This window comes from Astyanax mexicanus, chromosome 4 (assembly GCF_023375975.1).
Source record: "Astyanax mexicanus isolate ESR-SI-001 chromosome 4, AstMex3_surface, whole genome shotgun sequence".
Lineage (NCBI taxonomy): Eukaryota > Metazoa > Chordata > Actinopteri > Characiformes > Acestrorhamphidae > Astyanax > Astyanax mexicanus.
The window spans coordinates 48774427-48786359 of NC_064411.1; positions in this window are offsets into that span (position 1 = coordinate 48774427).

An 11933-nucleotide genomic window follows, 5' to 3' on the forward strand; every position below is an offset into this window, starting at 1 on the left:
ACTCATAATGTTGTGTGCATTGCAATATTTTGAGCAAAACTGTGCTCTTACCCTGCTAATTGAACCTTCACACTCTGCTCTTACTGGTGCAGTGTGCTATTAATGAAGATTGGCCACCAGGCTGCTCCAATTTAGCCATGAAACCTCCCACACTAAAATGACAGGTGTTTCAGTTTCATTGTCCAACCCCTGTATTTTAGTTAGAGTGAGGCCTGAAGGTCTTGGGCTGTATTCGGAATGGCATACTTCTATACTGCGTACTGCATACTGCACTAGTATGTACTGCATACTACACACTGCCCAGTATGTAGTATTCGGTACTGTAACACTTTTGATTGTAGTACCCTACACGGTCCCTGACACACCAATCAGTGCTCTGTAGTGCTCCGAAATCCTTAGAGTGAGTTGTAAACAGAAAGAACATGAAAAATGTCCTACCTTTTCATTATTAAAACTAATGAGATCTGCATACTGTCCAGAACAGCAATTGCTGCTTTTATTTTAGAGTTTAGCAGCTAACCCAATTCTAACAACCAATTAGCAGCAGCCCCCACAACCCAAGTATGTTCCAGTTATATTTAAATATGTTTTTCTATTTATTTTAGTAGATTACTATTTTCATTTATGTAAGTACCAACAAGAAGAAAACATTTAAAAAAATGTTCATATTTACACACTCATTCATATTTACACAATCTCAACACAAATCAAACAATTTTATTAATTTGTATTCAAATAATTCCCTTATTTAAAAGAAAAATATGTATTTAAACACAGGGAATTATTTATTAAATCAACAGAACGATTTATTAAACAAAGGTAATTATTTATTAAATAAAGAGAACGATTTATTAAAACTGAGGGATTTTTTTTATTAAAGTAACAGAATAATTTATTAAAACTGAGGGAATAATTTACTGCAGCAAGGAAAGTAATGGCTCACCGCTGTCGAGACCCTCCGCTGTCCCGGTCGCGGAAAGCGCTGGGTCGCGGCAGCGGAGGGTCCCGGCCGCGGAAAGCGCTCGGTCGCGGCAGCGGAGGGTCCCCGCCGCGGAGAACGCGCGGCAGCGGAGGGTCCCGGCGGCGGACAGCGCTCGGCCGCGGCAGCGGAGGGGGCTCGACAGCGGTGAGCCAATACTTTCCAAAATAATTCCCTTAATTTAAAAATATATTTATTTATAAAATTTAAAAATCTCTCGCACTCGCCTCCATCTTGTTTTTTTCTGAAGCGAGCTGGAGAAGCCAGTCGCAATGCATGTTGGGATGCAGTACACCGCGAAGATAGCTCCCCATGCACACTGCGAAATCGGAGCTGAGTAGTACACCATCCGGGTACCTGTAGGGCACTACAGATCCTCAGTTTGGTCACACACTGCGTACTGCATACTGGCTTTAGGCAGATTTAGTACGCGAGTAGTATGTAGTATGCCATTCCGAATACAGCCTGAGTCTTGATTTGGACTCACCTACTAAAAGTCTTGGTCTTGATTTGGACTCAACCATTAAAAGTCTTGGTCTTGACCTGGACTCAACTACTAAAAGTATTATTCTTTACTTGGACTTAACTACTAAAATCTTGTCTCGGACAGCTTTGATTACAACACTACATCTTCCATCCACTCTTGGAATTAATTCCACACTGATTTTTTTATTGGTACTCCCACCTGATACTAGTCCCTGTCCTACGACTTTTGGCATTTCTTTGTACAATAAGACTGGTTTCAATTCAGTCAGAAAAGAATCGTTTTCATATCTGAAGGCCTTCACTGGACATCTCAACAGCTCCTTCCTACTGGCCTGGAAATTAACTGCAGGCGAGCATGCAAGCAAATTCATTTGCCTCCATAAAAAGGTCAGAATAATAACAATAATTCATGACCCTGTTTTCAATACCAATTTACTGGGGGCATTATAAAGCTGTGCGAACATCAACACCACACACACAGACGATCTTCATTATCTGACTTTGAGTTCCTGAGGCTTCTTTGCAAAGATAACAGGGCTGAGGTGTTTGTTTCAGAGGGAGAATAATCATATGCAGACTGGGAATGTCTGAAAATGAATTTCAGGGACATTCTGCACATTATTTAGAGGGGAATTTACAGACACTGACTGTGCATCGTGACTGGTCATTATGCTGGGAAATTTCCCAATGGTAATATAGAAGGTAGAAGATACTACCCTTTTGGTCAGACCATATTATTGTGTATTCAGTGGAGAGTGCAGAGGTGGGGGATTCACCATCTACCTGACCAAATTAAATGTAAAATTACGAAATCTTCCGACATGATATCATAGATGCAAAGAAAAGAAGAAAACAACAGGTGGGTTCACCTGAAATCACAAGACCAACCTTGTCTGATGCTCCTTAGGGAGGTAGATGTGGGTTATTTGGAACCAGCTATGGTCTCTGAATGGGCATGACATGGATTTAACATGGAAAAAATCATGATTTCTGCAGTAAAACTTAATTATACCAAGATATTTCATGTTTAGTCAGATCAACTTAATTTGTCAGTACGCCCATTCCTGCATTTCAGACCTGCAGCATATTCCAAAAATGTTGGGGCAGGGGAAATTTAGGGTAATGATGTACAAAAAGGTACAAAACCAGTATCCACCAAAGCCTTTGAGAGTCTTTGAGAAGCAAAGTTCTACAAAATATGGGAAGATGAACACCTGTGATCTCCAGTTCTTCAGAAGGCACTGCATCAAGATCCACCATTCAACAATGGCTGCAGATAGAACAACTTGAGGGTGATGGGTTGCTCTGACTGAGTCTTGTTTCCTCCTAAGGTTTCTTCCTCTTAATGTAAGGGAGTTTTTCCTTGCCACTGGTGTCACTACAATAATTGGCATCTCTGTGGTTCAGCTTGGACCTGTTTTTCTCTGTAAAGAGGCTTTGTGACAACTTTTGTTGTAAAATGCGCTATATAATTAAAATTGAATAGAATTGAATTGAACCACAAAGCAACGGATTACTTTGGCAAAAATCTTTGTCAGGAAATTTTTCCAATTAAATTATATATTAATATTTTAAAAACCTATCAGAGACCCCAACAATCTCTTTAGCCTTTCTCATCGCTGTATTACACTGATCAGATTCCCTGTAAATCAGCAGGCATTTAAGATAAAGCACAGGGAAGCCTGAAATTTTCTTCCATGCTTCTCTGGAACTAGTTCAGTCTGAAAGCGGAACTAAAATGTTTTCATACACTACACTGAGGAAGGGTATCACACAAACACCTGCTCTCTGATTGGATAGATGCATCATGTTGGACAAATTAATTTGCATAAAGTTCACCTCGCCTCGACTTGTTTTCGCATCGCATCCCCCGGACTCGATGAATCGGACCCATGCACCACTGTGCAACTGTGTCTGACGGAGCCGGCGCTTCCCATTGGAAATGAATGGGATATGTCACTGTGCGTTGTCATGATGGAGCAGTGTAAATACAGGGTGAGGCCTTAAATTAAAGATGGCGTCAAACACTTCTCTGGGCTTGGATGCTGTGAGCTCCAGATCAAAGACGAAGGGGACCATCCAGACTGTTATCACCAACAAGTTTAAAAGCCAGACATACATCCAATGATTTTTCATCAAGACAATGCAAATCCACATGCTGAACATATTGAATAGACATGTCTATGGAAGTAGAAGGGTATGGGTACCAGACTGGTCTGCCTACAGTCTCTACTAGAAAATGTGTGTCGAATTTAGACATGAAAAATGCAAAATTTGGGTTTGCTATGGAGCACAGCTGGGTTTTACCTGATTTACAACACTTGCTGAGCAAATTTCCAACTGCCTTTGATAACACTGCAGTGCTGGAGCACTCACAAGACCTGGGTCTGACAATTATATAGACATACCTACTGCAGTATGAATGTATAAATCTATAAATATGGCCCTACAAAGCTCACATCTTTATTATTTATTACAGAAATTGTATAAAACGGCCACTGTGAATGATGTCATGGCTTCCTCTGTGTCAAGAGTCATTTATTTTTCCTGTTATAAAGCCTTTTCTCTGGCCGAGCTCACTGCCTGACAGTCCTCACCCGGCTGTGTGGTGCAGGAAGTCTGCTGGTGCCTGATAACAGCAGCCAATAACAAATCCCGGGTCACCCAGTGGTGGTTCTGCTTCGGGGGCTTAGCGCTGTCGTATCTAAAGCCATCGCTGGGCAGGGCAGAGCACAGCTGAACAAGAAATGCACAACTATTTTTGAAGTCAAGCTCTGACTGTATTTAAATATACAGTAATGTAGGTGATGTCAGCAGCCTGGCACTCTGTACCTGGGTAAAATAGAGTGAGTGAAGTCTGTTGTGGTAGTGTTGTTTTATGTACTTTGAAGAAAAAAACTCTTCTATTGAGGTTATGTGATATATTAATAAAAATATATAATGCTTTATACCAGCCTAAGTGAATTTGGTCAACTCCTCAGTGTGTTTTATTGAAAATGAAACTGGCCCCTATCACATTCTGTGGTAAATAAATATGTTCAGAACCCTGTACTTTTTATTCTGTGTACATTTTACTCCTAAACATCACTGGATCCTCTGGATTTCGAGATCGTTTAAGATTCGTATTGAGAAAAATGCTAACTTTAAGCTAATGCGACAGGGCAGCTGCAGAGATCAGCAGGGGACTCTTTTCGGCACAACACCAGTGAACTCCGGCCGTATGTTTATAGCATATTACACACAGCTGATCCAACTAATGAACAAACTACCCTCACTGAGGAGTGTTACACATACCTGTCAAGTCTCCCGTTTTGGCCGGGAAACTACCGTATTTTATAGGGGTGTCACGATCTCGATATTTTATCGAAATCGAATCGAAATGAGGTCATGGTCTCGAGTATCGAAGTCAAAAAGAGGATCGACGATCCCTCCCGCGCGCGCTACGCAAATAGCGCAGCGCGCTACGCAAATGGCGCGGCACCAACACAGCGCATCCTATTCATTTAAATAGAGAGCCGCTGCATGAGCGCAGCCCCGCCCTCAGTTCTGCTGTGTGAGAGACAGCTGCCTTTCAACCACGGAGGAGAAACTGAAAACGGATTTATAGAAATATAGACAGGGCTCTCAAGTTTTGAGTGTCGGCGGGAGTGTGATCACTGTTTTTTATCTGTCCAACGGGGGAGGGGGGGCGGGGGTTGGGCGCGCAGGTTTTGTATCTGTATCTAACGGAGGGGTGGGTGCGCGCAGGTGAGAGCGTGTGAACTCGCTGAAATGCGTGTGTCAGTGTGACTTGAGAACACTGACTATAGATCACAGTGAGGTGGATTAAAAATCCTAAACTTATAATTGACTACACCTGTTGCTTTCCATTGAATTAAAAAAACATCTTTCTCTCAGATAAAGTAAACACAAGCGTGTTTCTGACTAAAAGAAAAGCTTTTCAGGAGAGATATAAGTTATGTGTAAATATTTATAAGACAATACCTGACAAAATCTGTTTTAATGACGTTAATAAACATCACTGTGACAGCGCTAGTCACAGTTTCACCACATCACTTATCTAACCAGCCTGTACTGATTTCTGCCCCCCAATAATGCTTTCAATAACCTCTAATAGCCTTTAATAGTCTTCAGTAGCCTTTAAAAGACTTACCTGGCGGCCGTGGTGTGTCCACTAAACTCCGTAGTTATAAACATCCTGAGGTTAGCAGCGCGCTAACTGACCTGTTTATAATGTAATCCGAGCAGTGACTCCGTGTCGGCTGTTCTAACCTGCTGCTGTTAGCTGCTTGGGCTGAAAGATGAACTGTAGTGAGCTGTATTATCCGGTTAGTGGGGTTAAAACCTTTATTTGTTTACAGAAACAGTAAAAACGGACTGGCTGAGCTCTGTAGCCCGTGGCTGGGCTGTACTGAAGTAGTGACTGAGTGAAGAGAGCGGGGCTTGTGCTGCTGCAGCTCCGACTAGTGGTTTGATGAAGAACTGCAGCTTCATGTAAGTGAGCAGTTTCACCAGCCATCCACACACAGCTCTGATAAACTGCTTGTTTTAATAGTGCACACTGTTGCTACCAAAAAAAGTCACTAGATGGCATTACCATATATATCTTAATAAATAATAATAATAATATTTATAATATTTATAATAATAATAATAATAAATATATTATTTAAATTTTATGAGGCATAAAATAATAACAAGAAAAAAAAACAAGAAAATCGAGAATCGAATCGAATCGTGACCCTCAAATCGAAAATGAAATCGAATCGAGGATTTAGAGAATCGTGACACCCCTAGTATTTTACTCCTCTTTCCCGCCGTCCTCCCGTATTAATATTTTCCCGTAAATTTCCCGTATTATATTAAAATTAAAAAAACTTTATTATTGAGGAGACAGGGCACTGACCGATCTGTGTCTCTTAACCAATCGTGGTGCCGGTTCAAGGAGAAAGTCTCGCCTTTCAGGAGAAACAGCCAATCAGCTTGCTGGTTTCGCGGAGCGCAGAGGTATATCAGATTCTGATAATCTAAATTTAGTGTGTAAGTGGTTCACATGTGGTTATTTTAGATTTCTTGTAAACCTGTCTTAAAATGTAAGGAATACTAAATCTTGGTTGGGCTGGTGGGACGACTTTAAGCGGACGGAGGAAAATATCCCTTATTTTTAAATATAAAACTTGACAGGTATGGTGTTACAGCAGAAAATCACTAACCAAACAGTAGAGTTACTCCAGAACCAGATTTAAACGATATAGCAAGTTTTACCATTTACCATCTTTATTATGCAGTGAAATAAATTTGAGGTGTTTCTGGCTTGTTGTTGGCTTGTTGTTTTAGAACCCTCATTAGGCCTTTTTACATTGAGTATTTTAGACTATGGCTCTTCAGTTAGCTGGGTTAGCTCTGTGGTTCTGGAGTAAACTGTCTGGCTAGTTTTCCTGCTGTATCGCTCAGCTCTTCTCAGAGAGGACAGACGGTTAGTTGATTAGTTAGTTATTAGTTGATTATTTGGATCAGGTGTGCTGTAATTAGTATAAACTAATGACTGTAACTAATTACTAAACCCGAGGGGAAGCCCTGCTCCTGAACTGAAAACCACTGAGCAGCTAATGCTCACTTTCTCTTATTATCTGCATTTTAAAGCTCTAACACAGTCTACACTGCTCAACATCAATGACTAAACGAATTTTACCTAATACAGAATAAAACGTACAGGGTTCTGAACATATTTATTTACTACAGTATGTGATAGATGCAAGTTTTTGAAAAGCCCATTCAAATGTTCCATAGGCCTGAACCTCTTAGACATGGAAACCCAAATCTGGGCACAAAACATATAAAATATAAGTGTAATTGTTAGTAAATAAGCAACAATTCTCCACACAATTCTCTTTATTGGGGACAGGTTAAGACTGCAGGCAGACCAGTCCAGCACCTGAATCTACTTTCAGGACTTATAATGTGTTCAGTGTGTGGTTTTAACTGTCTGGCTCTAAGATCTCAGATCAGAGAAGTCAACATCACTTCTGGACATGGTTAACATAGGGCTTCTGTTCTACACAGTAAAGTTTTAACCAGCATTTGTAAGTGTTGATTTGTATTGTAGTGCTTGACTTGGTTTACCAAAAGGTTTACCAAAGTAATTCCTTGTCCATGTGTTTTTATCAGTTGTTGTTGGTGCTTGGTGCTGTGCCATAAAAATCCCCTTTTTTCAGGATGTCCAGATTAAGCTTCACTTCCTTTGATCTCCTGTGGAGGTGCTTTTGCAGTGTCCTATCTGCTATTGGTCTTTGTGCATTTGCATATGCTGTCCTCCAGGAGGTGCTGCCCCTCTGCAATGATTTAATGTCTCATTTTAACACATAACAGTGCTGTCTCTCTCTCTTCTTTCTTGTGAGGCAAGTTTTCCCTGCTTGCTTCATCATTTACAGGTAAAATGTGGTACTCTGTAGTTGATTATGAATGAATATTCACTGCAGAGCATCACAATAAGGCCCTACTTTAATTCCCCCTACAACTGTGAAAATTTAATTAATAAAGTTACACTGACCATTTTATGTACACAAAAACAAGTGCAATTCATTTCTAGGGATAAGCCACCATCATTAAAACTGACCTAAACATCTACTAGAGAAGATTCTATCATAGCTTTAGCATAGCATACAGCTCGGGCTTTAAAGTGCTGCAGCATCTGCAGTTTTCTGTTCCAGCCCACACAGAAACACCTACATATGAACAAAGGAAGCTGACTGCTGAGGTGTGCTTAAAACATCTGCAGTGTTTCTCAGGCATTCTCCTGGGGTTCCTCTGCAGTTCACATTAGCATTTTTCCTTCCTAAAGGAACCAGCTGCTAATTTAACAAATGTATGCACAAGCAGTGAGAACAGTGTAAGAACTGAGAAGCAGTAAAGTTGGGCATCTTCAAGAGTCTCTTTGGGCGTCTCTGAGTGTCCCTTTTGGGCATCTCCGAGTGTCCTTTTGGACATCTCCAAGTGTCCCTTTGGGCATCTCCAAGTGTCCATTTGGGCATCTCCAAGTGTTCTTTCGGGCATCTCCAAGTGTCCCTTTGGGCATCTCCAAGTGTTCTTTCAGGCATCTCCAAGTGTCCCTTTGGGAATCTCCAAGTGTCCCTTTGGACATCTCCAAGTGTTCTTTTGGGCATCTCCAAGTGTTCTTTCGGGCATCTCCAAATATCCTTTTGGGCATCTCCGAGTGTCCGTTTGGGCATCTCCACATGTCCCTTTTGGGTATCTCCAAGTGTCCCTTTGGGCATCTCCACATGCCCCTTTGGGCGTCTCCAAGTGTCCTTTTGGACATCTCCAAGTGTCCCTTTGGGCATCTCCAAGTGTCCCTTTGGGCATCTCCAAGTGTTCTTTCGGGCATCTCCAAGTGTCCCTTTGGGCATCTCCAAGTGTTCTTTCAGGCATCTCCAAGTGTCCCTTTGGGCATCTCCAAGTGTTCTTTTGGGCATCTCCAAGTGTTCTTTCGGGCATCTCCAAGTGTCCCTTTGGGCATCTCCAAGTGTCCTTTTGGGCATCTCCAAGTGTCCCTTCGGGCATCTCCAAGTGTCCCTTTGGGCTTTTCAGAGTGTCCTTTTTGGCAGTGTTATTTTGGGCATTTCTAAATGTCTTTTTGGGTATCTCCAAGTGTACCACTGGGCATCTCCAAGTGTCATTTTGGACATCTCCAAGTGTACCTTTGGGCGCCTCCAAGTGTCCTTTTGGACATCTCCAAGTGTCTCTTTCGGAATCTGCAAGTGTCTCTTTCAGCATCTCCAAGTGTCCCTACGGGCATCTCCAAGTTTTCCTTTGGGCATCTCTAAGTGTTTTTTCGGGCATCTCCAAGTGTCCCTTTGGGCATCTCCACATGTCCCTTTGGGCGTCTCCAAGTGTCCTTTTGGACATCTCCAAGTGTCCCTTTGGGCATCTCCAAGTGTCCATTTGGGCATCTCCAAGTGTTCTTTTGGGCATCTCCAAGTGTCCCTTTGGGCATCTCCAAGTGTTCTTTCGGGCATCTCCAAGTGTCCCTTTGGGCATCTCCAAGTGTCCATTTGGGCATCTCCAAATATCCGTTTGGGCATCTCCGAGTGTCCATTTGGGCATCTCCACATGTCCCTTTTGGGTATCTCCAAGTGTCCCTTTGGGCATCTCCACATGCCCCTTTGGGCGTCTCCAAGTGTCCTTTTGGACATCTCCAAGTGTCCCTTTGGGCATCTCCAAGTGTCCCTTTGGGCATCTCCAAGTGTTCTTTCGGGCATCTCCAAGTGTCCCTTTGGGCATCTCCAAGTGTTCTTTCAGGCATCTCCAAGTGTCCCTTTGGGAATCTCCAAGTGTCCTTTTGGGCATCTCCAAGTGTTCTTTTGGGCATCTCCAAGTGTTCTTTCGGGCATCTCCAAGTGTCCCTTTGGGCATCTCCAAGTGTCCTTTTGGGCATCTCCAAGTGTCCCTTCGGGCATCTCCAAGTGTCCCTTTGGGCTTTTCAGAGTGTCCTTTTTGGCAGTGTTATTTTGGGCATTTCTAAATGTCTTTTTGGGTATCTCCAAGTGTACCACTGGGCATCTCCAAGTGTCATTTTGGACATCTCCAAGTGTACCTTTGGGCGCCTCCAAGTGTCCTTTTGGACATCTCCAAGTGTCTCTTTCGGAATCTGCAAGTGTCTCTTTCAGCATCTCCAAGTGTCCCTACGGGCATCTCCAAGTTTTCCTTTGGGCATCTCTAAGTGTTTTTTCGGGCATCTCCAAGTGTCCCTTTGGGCATCTCCACATGTCCCTTTGGGCGTCCCCAAGTGTCCTTTTGGACATCTCCAAGTGTCCCTTTGGGCATCTCCAAGTGTCCATTTGGGCATCTCCAAGTGTTCTTTCGGGCATCTCCAAGTGTCCCTTTGGGCATCTCCAAGTGTTCTTTCGGGCATCTCCAAGTGTCCCTTTGGGCATCTCCAAGTGTCCATTTGGGCATCTCCAAATATCCTTTTGGGCATCTCCACATGTCCCTTTTGGGTATCTCCAAGTGTCCCTTTGGGCATCTCCACATGCCCCTTTGGGCGTCTCCAAGTGTCCTTTTGGACATCTCCAAGTGTCCCTTTGGGCATCTCCAAGTGTTCTTTCGGGCATCTCCAAGTGTCCCTTTGGGCATCTCCAAGTGTTCTTTCAGGCATCTCCAAGTGTCCCTTTGGGAATCTCCAAGTGTCCCTTTGGGCATCTCCAAGTGTTCTTTTGGGCATCTCCAAGTGTTCTTTCGGGCATCTCCAAGTGTCCCTTTGGGCATCTCCAAGTGTCCTTTTGGGCATCTCCAAGTGTCCCTTCGGGCATCTCCAAGTGTCCCTTTGGGCTTTTCAGAGTGTCCTTTTTGGCAGTGTTATTTTGGGCATTTCTAAATGTGTTTTTGGGTATCTCCAAGTGTACCACTGGGCATCTCCAAGTGTCATTTTGGACATCTCCAAGTGTACCTTTGGGCGCCTCCAAGTGTCCTTTTGGACATCTCCAAGTGTCTCTTTCGGAATCTGCAAGTGTCTCCTCTGGCATCTCCAAGTGTCCCTACGGGCATCTCCAAGTTTTCCTTTGGGCATCTCTAAGTGTTTTTTCGGGCATCTCCAAGTGTTCCTTTGGGCATCTCCAAGTGTCATTTTGGGCATCTCAAAGTGTCCTTTTGAGCATCTCTATTAAAAAACCTATCAAAGGCATGAACTTACAAAATCAACAGAGAATAAAATAAATAATAATACAAAAATCCTGGTGCATCTTGCACTATATAGCTTCTATGGCTCAGGCTTAACATTATTACAGAATAAAAAATATATATATATATATATTGTGCCTCATTTGAAAAAAATCATTAATACATAATAAACACAGTCTAATTTAAACTGCTGAGTCTGATTAAACTACAGTGATTGGGAGAACTTTTTGCTGTCAGGTTGGTTTGTGGATTTGGGATTTTAATAGTTTATAGTTAGTTAATGTTAGTGTTCAGTAGTAAACATTTTATCTCAAAGAGATTAGCTGTTTCTATTTCCTCAATTACGACTGCATCCTTTTTTCAACTCCTCCTCTTCTCCTCCTGGGGTAAGAGAGGGGCAGTAGGAGGAGGAGGAGGAGGAAGAGGAGGAGTAGCAGAAGTTTTTTGGACGCAGTCTAGATATTGTTACAACATTTTGTAAACTAAACAGCACACAGTAGCGCGTGGGAACATACACTGCCTCGCTGTTACCTCAGCCCTGCTTCACCAATCACGTCTTTCCGTCGTTTAAAAACACTCATTACGCGCTCACGCACACGCAGGGGACAGGACACGTGACAGGTCACGTGACAGGACAGGTGGAGCTGATTTATTATTACTGATTAAATAAAGCGAGCCACATGCAATACAAATCCAACACAGGTTGTCTTAATGGGTGCAGCACGAACTTTTACGTTCATTTCCCTTTAACCAGAGCGCATGATTTGTATCTTAGCGTCCCCAAAGCATTAAC